Raw genomic sequence first — 10,478 nt, 5'->3', positions numbered from 1 at the left:
TATATATAATTCAATTATGAGGCAAGTAAATGGTAAGGTATAAAAATAAATTTCTATGTAGTTGATTACAAAATAAAAAATAAAAAATTATGATATACCATTAAGAAATTATTATGATAAATTATTAAAATTCTACAAAAAAGGAACAATGAAATGAAAAAATATAGAGCGCACATATGACATATGAACTTTATTTCACTCTCATTCTTGCCAATATGTCATATGGGTGGTTATATTTAGATGTAAGGTTTTTTTGCTCTAATATATGGTATTTGAAAGCTTTGGATTCTAGTTTATTCATAAACTTAGAGCATCGGGGAATATAGGAGAAATGAAAAATTATTCAACATTTTAATAACTAGGAACCCCTCCTTTTTATTTTATAATGATCATCCTGTTCAAAGATGGATTGTTTGATACATTATAAATCAGGTTCATATTGTACACAAATCTCGTGAGATTCTTGATCTATCTCCCCTCTTTTTTCTAGCATGGGTATTATAAATTCTATTATCTTGGTGAGATCTTGAATTGGTGATCATTCTCGTAATACTTATTTTCCTCATGCTTCATTTTTGGTTAACGCCTCTGTCAGTCAACTAAGCTATGAAGCAAGTTAATCTTCTTAGAGGGATTTACCTCATGCCCATGCAGTTGTGGAACATTTTAGGCCATCTTAGGTATTGTTTGAGCTTTTTTTTAGTTTGGTTGGATATCGACATGCTGAACACTATAACCGGGCTATGATCACTCATAGCTCCCTCATTGAGCCAATCGGTCAAACTAATCTAGCTTGCTACACAAGCTATCTCTCTCCACATTTTATGCCTGTTCTGAACCCAATCACATTATAATGAGTTATACCAAATAAAATGATTAATGAATCCGTAAAAATCATTAATTTGGTGTAACTCATTATAGAATTTAACGATAAAAGCCCGATTTGCCTAAATTGATTTTCATAATACTAGGCTAATTATAGTTTGGATTATCAGTTGCTATATATGAATGGTTGTGAATGAATCCAGAAGTATATGACTGCTCCCATGTGGCATGCGTCCACTGATAACCAGTACTCCATATCAACAGAGATTACAATAGATTATCATTATTCATATGCTTATAATCAACATTATTATTATTTTTTAATGTCATAGTTTGACTAAAAAGCTTTTAACTCAAGCAAATAATTTGCAAATATGTACCTTTAGTAGTTTTGACACAAGAACTTGAAAGAATGAGTTTGTTAAGTTAGTAGGGTATGTCAATTGGATCTCTTGAACATGTGAATGATGTGTTTATGTAATCCAAAGATAGCAATAATTTCCTTATGTTAACAAAAGACAACAAAGTAATTATTTGTATACACTTATTTCTCAGATCGAAAAAAGTATCATCCTCTTAATAAAAAAGAAATACAATTGATTAAAAATTTTGTACCCAAAACTTAATTTCGAATATAATTTTTGTACTCTAACTAAATTTAGATATGCTCTAAATTCAACCATCACATACTCAAAAATGATCATCCTACAATGTTTTGGTGCTATAAAACATATCAAAGCTCATTTTTTTAGCTGATCAAAAGTTCAAAGATTCATATTTAATAATTAACTAAGCATCCATATTTAGTTCTGTCAAGAAGAGAGAGCTTAAATAATCGCAGGTGTGTTCATTGGAGCAGGTGACATGAAACATTGGAGGGTCTTCAATTTCCTTCTGTTGAACTTGTTTTGTTGCACGACATCCTTGTTCATCTCTATATGCACATCTGAAGTAGCTCCTGCATTTTTTATTTATAACATGAAGAAGTAAATAACGATATACCTCATGAGTTCATTTAATTTCATAATGATATTGTTGCTTAAGAAAGTAGCAAACAAAGAAACATTTTCTTAACGAAAAAAGGTCTATTTAAAGTTTAAGAAAAAAATTAGCCTTAGTTTTCTTTGAATATTTGGCATTGTACACTATTGGTTAACTTCAATTACCATGCTTTCTTTCTTTGGGCATCAAAAGTCTTTTGAGTTAAGTGAATCATACATTAGATCATATAGCTTGATTATGTTTAAAACTCTTGGCACAACTTAAGAAATTAAGTAATCTATTATTAGTTACAACTTAACTAATTTATATTATAATTAATCTAATCACATCTTATATTTTCTTATGTATAGTATGGGCCACTCGAACTGTCTCTTAACATTTTTAGTTATAGAATATTATCTTCTCATTCTCATCACAAGCATGATCAATATATCATTAGTGACATCTTCACTAAGCCATTCTTGAATTCGTATAACCTAATTTTTCTAATAATCACTTTATATTTTGTATCTTTAAATCATCTTGATATTTTAAAATCATAAATATTTTGTATATTTTCTTATTTTAAATGAATGTATTGAAATCTCAAGTCATACTCTCACTATATCTCTTCATATAAATATTTCCCATTTGTACCATTTTTAAATTTAACATTATATATATTGAATTTTTTATTTATGTTAAACATGATTCAATTATTAATTAGTGATTGACCTTTTTTTTTTCTAAAACTAATATGATTTGACTATAGTATGATTGGTCATTAATTTTCTTATAAAATTAATGTACAAGTAGCTAAATCATTATGACATTAAGTTACCATAAATATTTCAAAGGAATCTTTTATTTTAGCAATCTTCATTATAATTAAATTAATCTATATCATTTAGATATCATGACATGTGCGATCATTCTTTAAAATTGACTCATAATTATCAGTTGCTATATTTCATATACTCTTTTTTTGCCCTTCATCTAATCCAAAAAATTTATCTGGTGATATATAATTTATATTATATAGCTTTCTAGTTTTCTCCAAGGTGATTGACCCATATATATGTAGCTAGAGCTATACCATCTTAAATACCATTAAAAATAAATTTCAAATATCATAACAACATCTTAACATTATTTAGTTAAATGTTAAGTTTAAACATCATTTTATTAGAATAATTACTTTTTGCCATGCTACTACAACTGTTCATCAACTCAATTTTCTCATTGTTTCGCTCTACTGATTTTGATCAAACAGGGAAAAAGAAATCATAGGAGCAACATCATAATTGGGGAAAAAGGGCATTTGCAAACATACCACACAAGTCTCATGTATTTACATATCTAAAATCTAAACTTCCATATCTACAGACATGGCATCCAAATCTTTAACATCACAGAGTGAAATATAAATTTTCTTGTGGGTATGTGATCACAACATCATAGCTTTATAAATGTAAATATAAATATTTCAATGTTAGATATGCAAATGCATAAGAATTGTGTGGGGTGCATGTAAATTTCCTCCCAAAAAAAAGCTAAAATTAAAAAAGTTTATAACCTTGTAAATTTGGACTTGCTGATTTTCTTCTCTCCATACTTTCTCCATTGGAATCCATCATCATAAGGTGCACATGAAGTAAATGTTGTAGTCCATGAATGTGACTTCTTCCTATCAAATAAAATTTGCTTAATATGAGAAATTGATTTTTGTATGGTTTTTAATTTTTATCAAATTTCTTTTCTATGATCTTTCTATGATTTTTTTTATTTGAACTAAAGCTTTTTCTATTTGTTGAACTACTTGGAGTTTGATCCTCCTTCTTGGAGAAACCAAGGAAATTCTTCAGAGTAATTTTTGCAATTTTTCATTAATGAAAATTCCTTTTCCTTAAAGTAAGGGGCATCTACATACATGCCATAAAATTCTAATGCATTTACATATTTAATAACTTAATTTTAATTTCTACATTTATACTGCCCAAATCCTTCATATGACATTAAAAATATCATCATTTTAACCTTTAAAAAGATGAAATAATACATCTTGTTATGCATAGATAAGGTGACATGTATATATAAATATTGAAGTTTAGTTATTAAATATGTAAATACATAAAAATTGAGTCTTTTGCTCCTAAATCTTCCAAAAGAAAACAAAAAAAAGATCATACATGACTTATACACATTCTATTTCATATAATTCAAGAATAATTTATATTAGAGAAATTTAATCAAATAGCACATTAAATTTAATTCAATCATCATCATTGTTTGATTTTAAGATTTTTTCTTTTTTTTTACTTCAAATATTAATGAAGTTACCTTCTCTTCTGATGCCGTCCATTCCTCTCATTAGAGCGCAAAGGTACAGCAACTATGGCTGTCGCCATGGACTCATCGGAGAAAGGCTGTTCCGCTCCTTCGCCGTCGACCGGCGAAAGCCGGAGTAGGGAACGAAGTCTCTCAGAGACTTCCTGCTGGCTCCTTGCGAGCTCATTAAGTACATCTCTGTAACCCAAAGGAGGAGATTTGCAGAATGAAGAGGCCATTAAAGTGTTATATTAAAGCTTTTGGTCGAAGACGTGCTGTAAGAGAAGATGAAAGTGTATCAGCTCGGCTGCTTGGTTATATATATTAATGTACAGTACTGAAATGGAGATGTAATTAAGAACAGAGCACGCGAGAAATATTGTTTGTTAATTAGTTAATGCTTTGACCACGTGAAAACGCAAGGATTATGGTGGTTTTAGTTTTTTAATTTGTGAATGGGGATAAGCGATTGTATTTTTTTTAAGGAAAAAATATGGGGGCCAGGCTTTTTAGATTCCCTTGCCGCACTGTGATTCAGGTGCTACTTTGGCATGTATAGATCTCTTGTTTTATTTTATAAGTTTGGTATGAATATTTTATTTAAAATCTGATGAAAATTTTTAATTTTATTTTATAAGTTATTTTGAGCAAAAATAATTCCTTAATTATATTTTTTATTCAAATTTTGATAGAAAGTTGATCCATGTTGGAAGATTCGCAGCGTTAAAGTGATTAGCTAACAACTTAGTGTTGAATTAAGATTCAACACACATACACAGATAAAAGAGAAGTAAGCAAAAGAAGACATGTTGACCAAAAAAAATCCTCAAAAAAAAAGGGAAAAAATCATATCATGGGGCTAAGCTCAATTGACATAATTCACTATGCAATTGTGAGTACATTGTTCAAGCTTCTTTAGAATTTTGGAAAATGCAGATACAAAGTTGCTATACAATGGTAGTTCAACAATAAAAACTATAACGGGTCGCTAAGGTCAAAGTCCATGGTTATGAAGGCAAAGGCCCCCCATGAATGTTGTAGACAATGATTATAGTTGTAGATGATGATCGTAGCGCCAGCTTGTCCAAGAGGATATGGTTGAATGTTTTAGCAATAGTTGACTATGTATAGGCCATCAATGGTTGCTTCCAGAATGACGGTTGGTCATATAGGTTGTAGTAGAGAGTTGCGGGAGTCATGAGCCACATAGGCTATAGTAGCAAATTATGATGACATCCATAGGAAGCAAAGACCAAAGTTGGAAGTCACATAAGCTAGGGACCACATATACTATAGTTGATCACATAGATCATAGTAGTGAGTTGTGATACCTCCATTGCTCTCACAGGTCAGAGTCTGGAGTTGCATGAGCTGTGAACCATATAGGTCTTGATTGGTCACATAGGTTGTTGTGGTAAATTGCGATGAATTCCTTGGGCTATAAGGGCTAGAGTCATGAGTTGTACTAGCTGTGAGCCACGTATGTTATAGTGGTCAGTTGTGATGACATCTGTAGTTCGCAGGGAATAGTGTCAGGTGTTGCACGAGCTATGACCCATGTAGGCCATGATTGGTCACGTAAGTTATAGTGGTGAGCTATAATGACATTCGTCGGTCGTAGTTGAGAGTTGTGTCACCTGTGAGTCATGTAGGTTGTAGTTGGACACATAGGTTGCAATGGTGACTTGTGATGATGTCCATAATCACAATAGGTCAAAGTCGAGAGGTGCACGAGCTATGAATAATGTCGGTAGACTTCATTTCTACTGATATTTTAATGATACAAATACAGTACTCCTTTGGGCTATAATAATCTCTCTCAAATTTGAGAGCTATTGATATTTGCAATTTGTTTAACATCATTAAATATTATTAAATTTAAAAATCTTGTCTTAAAACATTTTTTTTCTAATCCTTATTTGTATCTCTTTATCAAATATTAAAAAAAACTGCCATTTACTCAAAAATACTAATGGAAGACAAATAAATTAAGGAAAAAACAAAATTGTAAATTTATATTTGCTGATTTTCTTCTCACCTCCCTTGAAATCCATTTAGGGGTATGAAAGAGTCGAGTTTAGCCTGAGCCAAGTTCAAGCTTAAGTCAACGAGTTTGAGCCAGCTTATGAGCCAGTTTGTTTATTATAAAAAAGAGAAAATGATATTAATTTAAGCTAATTTTGTAATAAAATGATAAATAAAATGAAAAACTATGAGATTAATAACAAAAAACCGCCTAATATACAATACAAAATATTTTTTTAAACATTCTCAATACCTTAAAAATAATGTCTTGAAATTTAATATATTTTGAGTATATTTAATATTAATATTTTTTAAACGAGCCAGCTCACAAGCTAATGAATCGAGTCGAGGCTACCTAGTTCATCGAGCTTATTTAACAAGACAATCGAGCTTATTTCAAGAGACACTTATTGAGCCAAACTCAATCCGGCTCACAAGTCAGCTTGACTCACTCACCCCACTAATCCATCAGCATGCGGTGCACACGAGGCTGTTGTTAACAATATCATTTCTTTTTGTTAATGAAAATAATAATTAAAAAAACCATCACAATTATCACAATGATCGCAATGATCATATTTGTAATTACATCTTTCCTAATTCAGTAGAAGAATAGACCTGTGTACTCACCATTCATAATGCATTAAATGGGATTGACCCCATGTTTTTTTCTCTTTCAGGATTTTTCATGTAAAAAATCGAGGCGTCTCCTAATCCATGCTTACTTCTTGTAACTTGATTGAGGGCGTGTTGAGTTTTGGTGCAATTTTAAGACCATAATTTATTCTTTTATCGTGGCAACCATTTGGACACAAATCAATAATAATAAAAAATCGCCGCCGGGCGGCAATAAGTGGAGAAGAGAACGTAGGCTCTCCTTGACTTTCTGGCCCCATGCAAGCTCGCTGAGCGCGTCTTTGTGACCCGAATTAGAGAACGCCATTAACGTTTTCTGGAATCACTTGATGTGCAGAGTAGGGTTATCGTATAATCTTTTATATTTAATTACTTTTTGTTCTCAGTCAGTCAAGTTATCATGAAGAGTTTGAAGAAGCAAGCATTTTGCACGTGAGGAAATTGGAATAGCTTATTTCCTCTCCACGTGAAACACGATAAACCTTTTTTTTTTTTTTTTTTAGTTAAAAAGGTTTTATTTTGTTTTAGGTTTTGTTTGTTTTGATTTTGTAGGTTATGTGGTTGCTGTTGTTTTTCTTTTATGATGATCATAAAAAATGCTGATTGGTAAGCTGTTATTTGATGGTTGATTGGTTAATGCTTTGCTTGAAGATGTTGTTGCTCTACGATTTGGCCGCGACTTCTGTTTGTGTTGTGATAAACGACGACAATAAAACGAAAAAATTGGATCGAGAAAATTTCACATGACAAAAAACACTGGAGAAACACACAGATTTATGTGGTTCGACAAACTAATTACGTTCATGGAACTACAGAGGATTTTATTACTCGAGGATTACAAGAAAGAACAATCTCTCTCTCTTTCCTTCTCCTTTTCTCTCTCTCTACCTGAGAGCTTCAAACCGCAGCACACCAGAAAAAGAACCTGGAAAACTATCAATGTCAAAGAGAGATAACTAGAGGAGCTAGCATGTTTATTTATTAATTTCATCATGTCATTAAACCCATTAAGGAATTAATCAAATAATTAATGAAGCCCATTAATTATTTCTTTTTCTCTTATGCAACAAATCATATAAATAATTAAGAGCAATTAATTTTGAGTATCAAATCCAATTTGCTGCCAAACTTGAGAAAATGTCAATTTGAACAGTGGACCGATTTCCATATTTGCAACAAATCTCTCATTTAAAGATTGGTTCACTGACTACACCATCCATTGACTATATCGCCCTTTTCCTCAAACATGATATCATCCACCTCTGTAACTTAAAACTCTTGTCTTCAAGCTAGAAGACCAACTGAAGCTGCACACGACTTCAGTTTCTCAAGATTAACACCCTCAGTAGACACATCAGCGTCAATACAACATTGTACCTTCAAGCTCTTCCTGGGTTACTCATGTATCTGCTTCAAACTCCCACTGCATGGGCACATGGGCAATATACCGCCTCTACTGAGAGCCTTTTTCAACAAGTTATGTCTTGTACCTTTTACTGTCATTAAGTGCAGTCTTCACCCGGTACACTCACTTGTTGTGCAATGTCTTCTTCATTAGTGGAAGTTTTGTCAGCTCCCACTTGCTCGAATTTTTATCTTGCAAGATTTCTTCATAGCTCTGCGGGTTCTCCACCGTCTGTCCGTACAAGATTCAGTTTTCCTGCCTTTAGCGCTCTGCCATTTTTCAGAAACTTTCTTCTGCTTACCTATAATGCACATCTGGTTTATGTGTCCACGCCTGAGTAAACCTGTATAATACATAATGTGTCAGTTTTCTTCCCCCGAGCCAGTACTAATGCTCCTTCGGTAACCTCCCAGGTGCTATTTGAGAACACTACCGAATGACCGTCATCTTTGAGTTGCCCAACAGAAATGAAGTTTTTCTTCAACTCAGGAACGTGTCTGACTTTTTGCAAAGTCCATTTTCTCTTGTTAGGGAGCTCAATATCAACATCTCTCATCCCATCACTTCCAAAGCTTTTCCATTAGCCAGATATACCTTCCCAAAGTTACCTGCAATATAGTTTCACATCAACTCCCGGTGGAAATATGTATGAAAGGAAGCCCATGAATCTAATATTCAGTCATCAACAGAACTGTGAAATGCTAGCAATAGTGCATCCCGTATTTCTTCAGTTACAACATATGCGCTATTATTCTCTTTTTTCTTAGGATTCTTGCAGCTTCATGCGTTATTATTCTCTTTTTTCTTAGGATTCTTGCAGCTTCTTTTTATGTAGTCAGCCTTGCAACAATTCCAGCAGTGCAGGTTGTCTGCTAACCAAACTTTGATTTTGATATTCCTTTGTTTGAGTTCATGTTGATCTCCCTCTGGAATCAACAATCAGTGCCGAACTCGAACCCGAGGTCTCGCCAAAATTTTTTCTACGCACTTTCTCAGCCAAAATCAAATCACAAATATCATCATATTTCATTTTGGATTTACCTGTGGAACTTTTAAATGTCATCCTCATGGCTTCCCAGCTATTTGACAATGAAACCAACAATATCAACTCACGTATCTCATCATTAAAATCAATTTCAACAGATGAAAATTAATTTGTGATAGTATTGAATTCAATCGGGTGTAGAGCAACATATACACCTTCTGCTATCCTCAAGTTGAATAAATTTTTCATCAAGAGCACCTTGTTATTCGCCGATGACTTTTCAAACATACTTGATAAAGCCGTCATGAGATCTGCAGTAGTATTTTCCTTAATGACGTTGTGGGCAATAGATCTTGATAAGGTTAATCGTTTAACCCCTAGAACCTATCGATCCAACAAATTTCATTTCGCCTCGTCCAACTTTTCCAGCTTATTTCCCAATAACAGAAGATGAAGTTTCTTCCCATAGAGGTAGTCCTCTATCTGCATCATCCAGTAACCAAAAGCCTTGTCATTGAACTTCTCGATCCCCAATGTCATCACTCTGTCTCTGCCCATCGTTCTTCCTTGGATCCGAACCAAGGCTTGCTTTAAGTTGTTGTGAAAAGCAACGACAATAAGGCGAAAAATTGGAATGAGAAAAATTCACAAAACAGAAAATACATGGGAAACACACAGATTTACATGGTTCGACAAACTACCTACGTCACAGAGCTGTAGAGGATTTTATTTTTTGAGTATTACAAGAAAGAATAATCTCTCTCTCTCATTCCCTCCTCTCATTCTCTCTCTCTACCCTAGAGCTTCAAGCCGATGCACACCAGAAGAAGAACCTGGAAAGTTACCAATGTCGAAGTGTTGACCTCACTTTTGGTTGAGGTCTAGAAAACTTCTTTAGTAGCCTAGGTCTAGCCATAGAACTTTCCTATTGACTAGTCTTAGAAAATTAGAAGAGGTACCCCATCATTAGAAATTCAAAACTCTCTCTTCTACAACAAATCATAGAAAGAATTAAGAACATTTAATTTCGAGTATCAAATCCAATTTGCTGCCAAACATGAGAAAATGTCAATTTGAACAGTGGACCGGTTTTCATATTCGCAACAGGATGTGGTCATCGTTCTGGTGTTACTACCGTTTTAAATGTCTTTTTGTTATTGTTACTTGGTGTTTGTAATGTTTGGTGTGTAGCTTTTTATATGGTTTAGGTGTTTCTCTTCTGTTCATTGTTGTCTTGAGTTTTATTTTTTGTTTTGGATCGTTTTGTTTTGGGTTTGTAATTTTTTTTTTTTT

The sequence above is a fragment of the Phalaenopsis equestris genome, unplaced genomic scaffold (assembly GCF_001263595.1).
Source record: "Phalaenopsis equestris unplaced genomic scaffold, ASM126359v1 Scaffold000002, whole genome shotgun sequence".
Taxonomy (NCBI): Eukaryota; Viridiplantae; Streptophyta; class Magnoliopsida; order Asparagales; family Orchidaceae; genus Phalaenopsis; species Phalaenopsis equestris.
The sequence above is the reverse complement of the archived record's forward strand: the minus strand, read 5'-3'. Positions refer to the sequence as shown.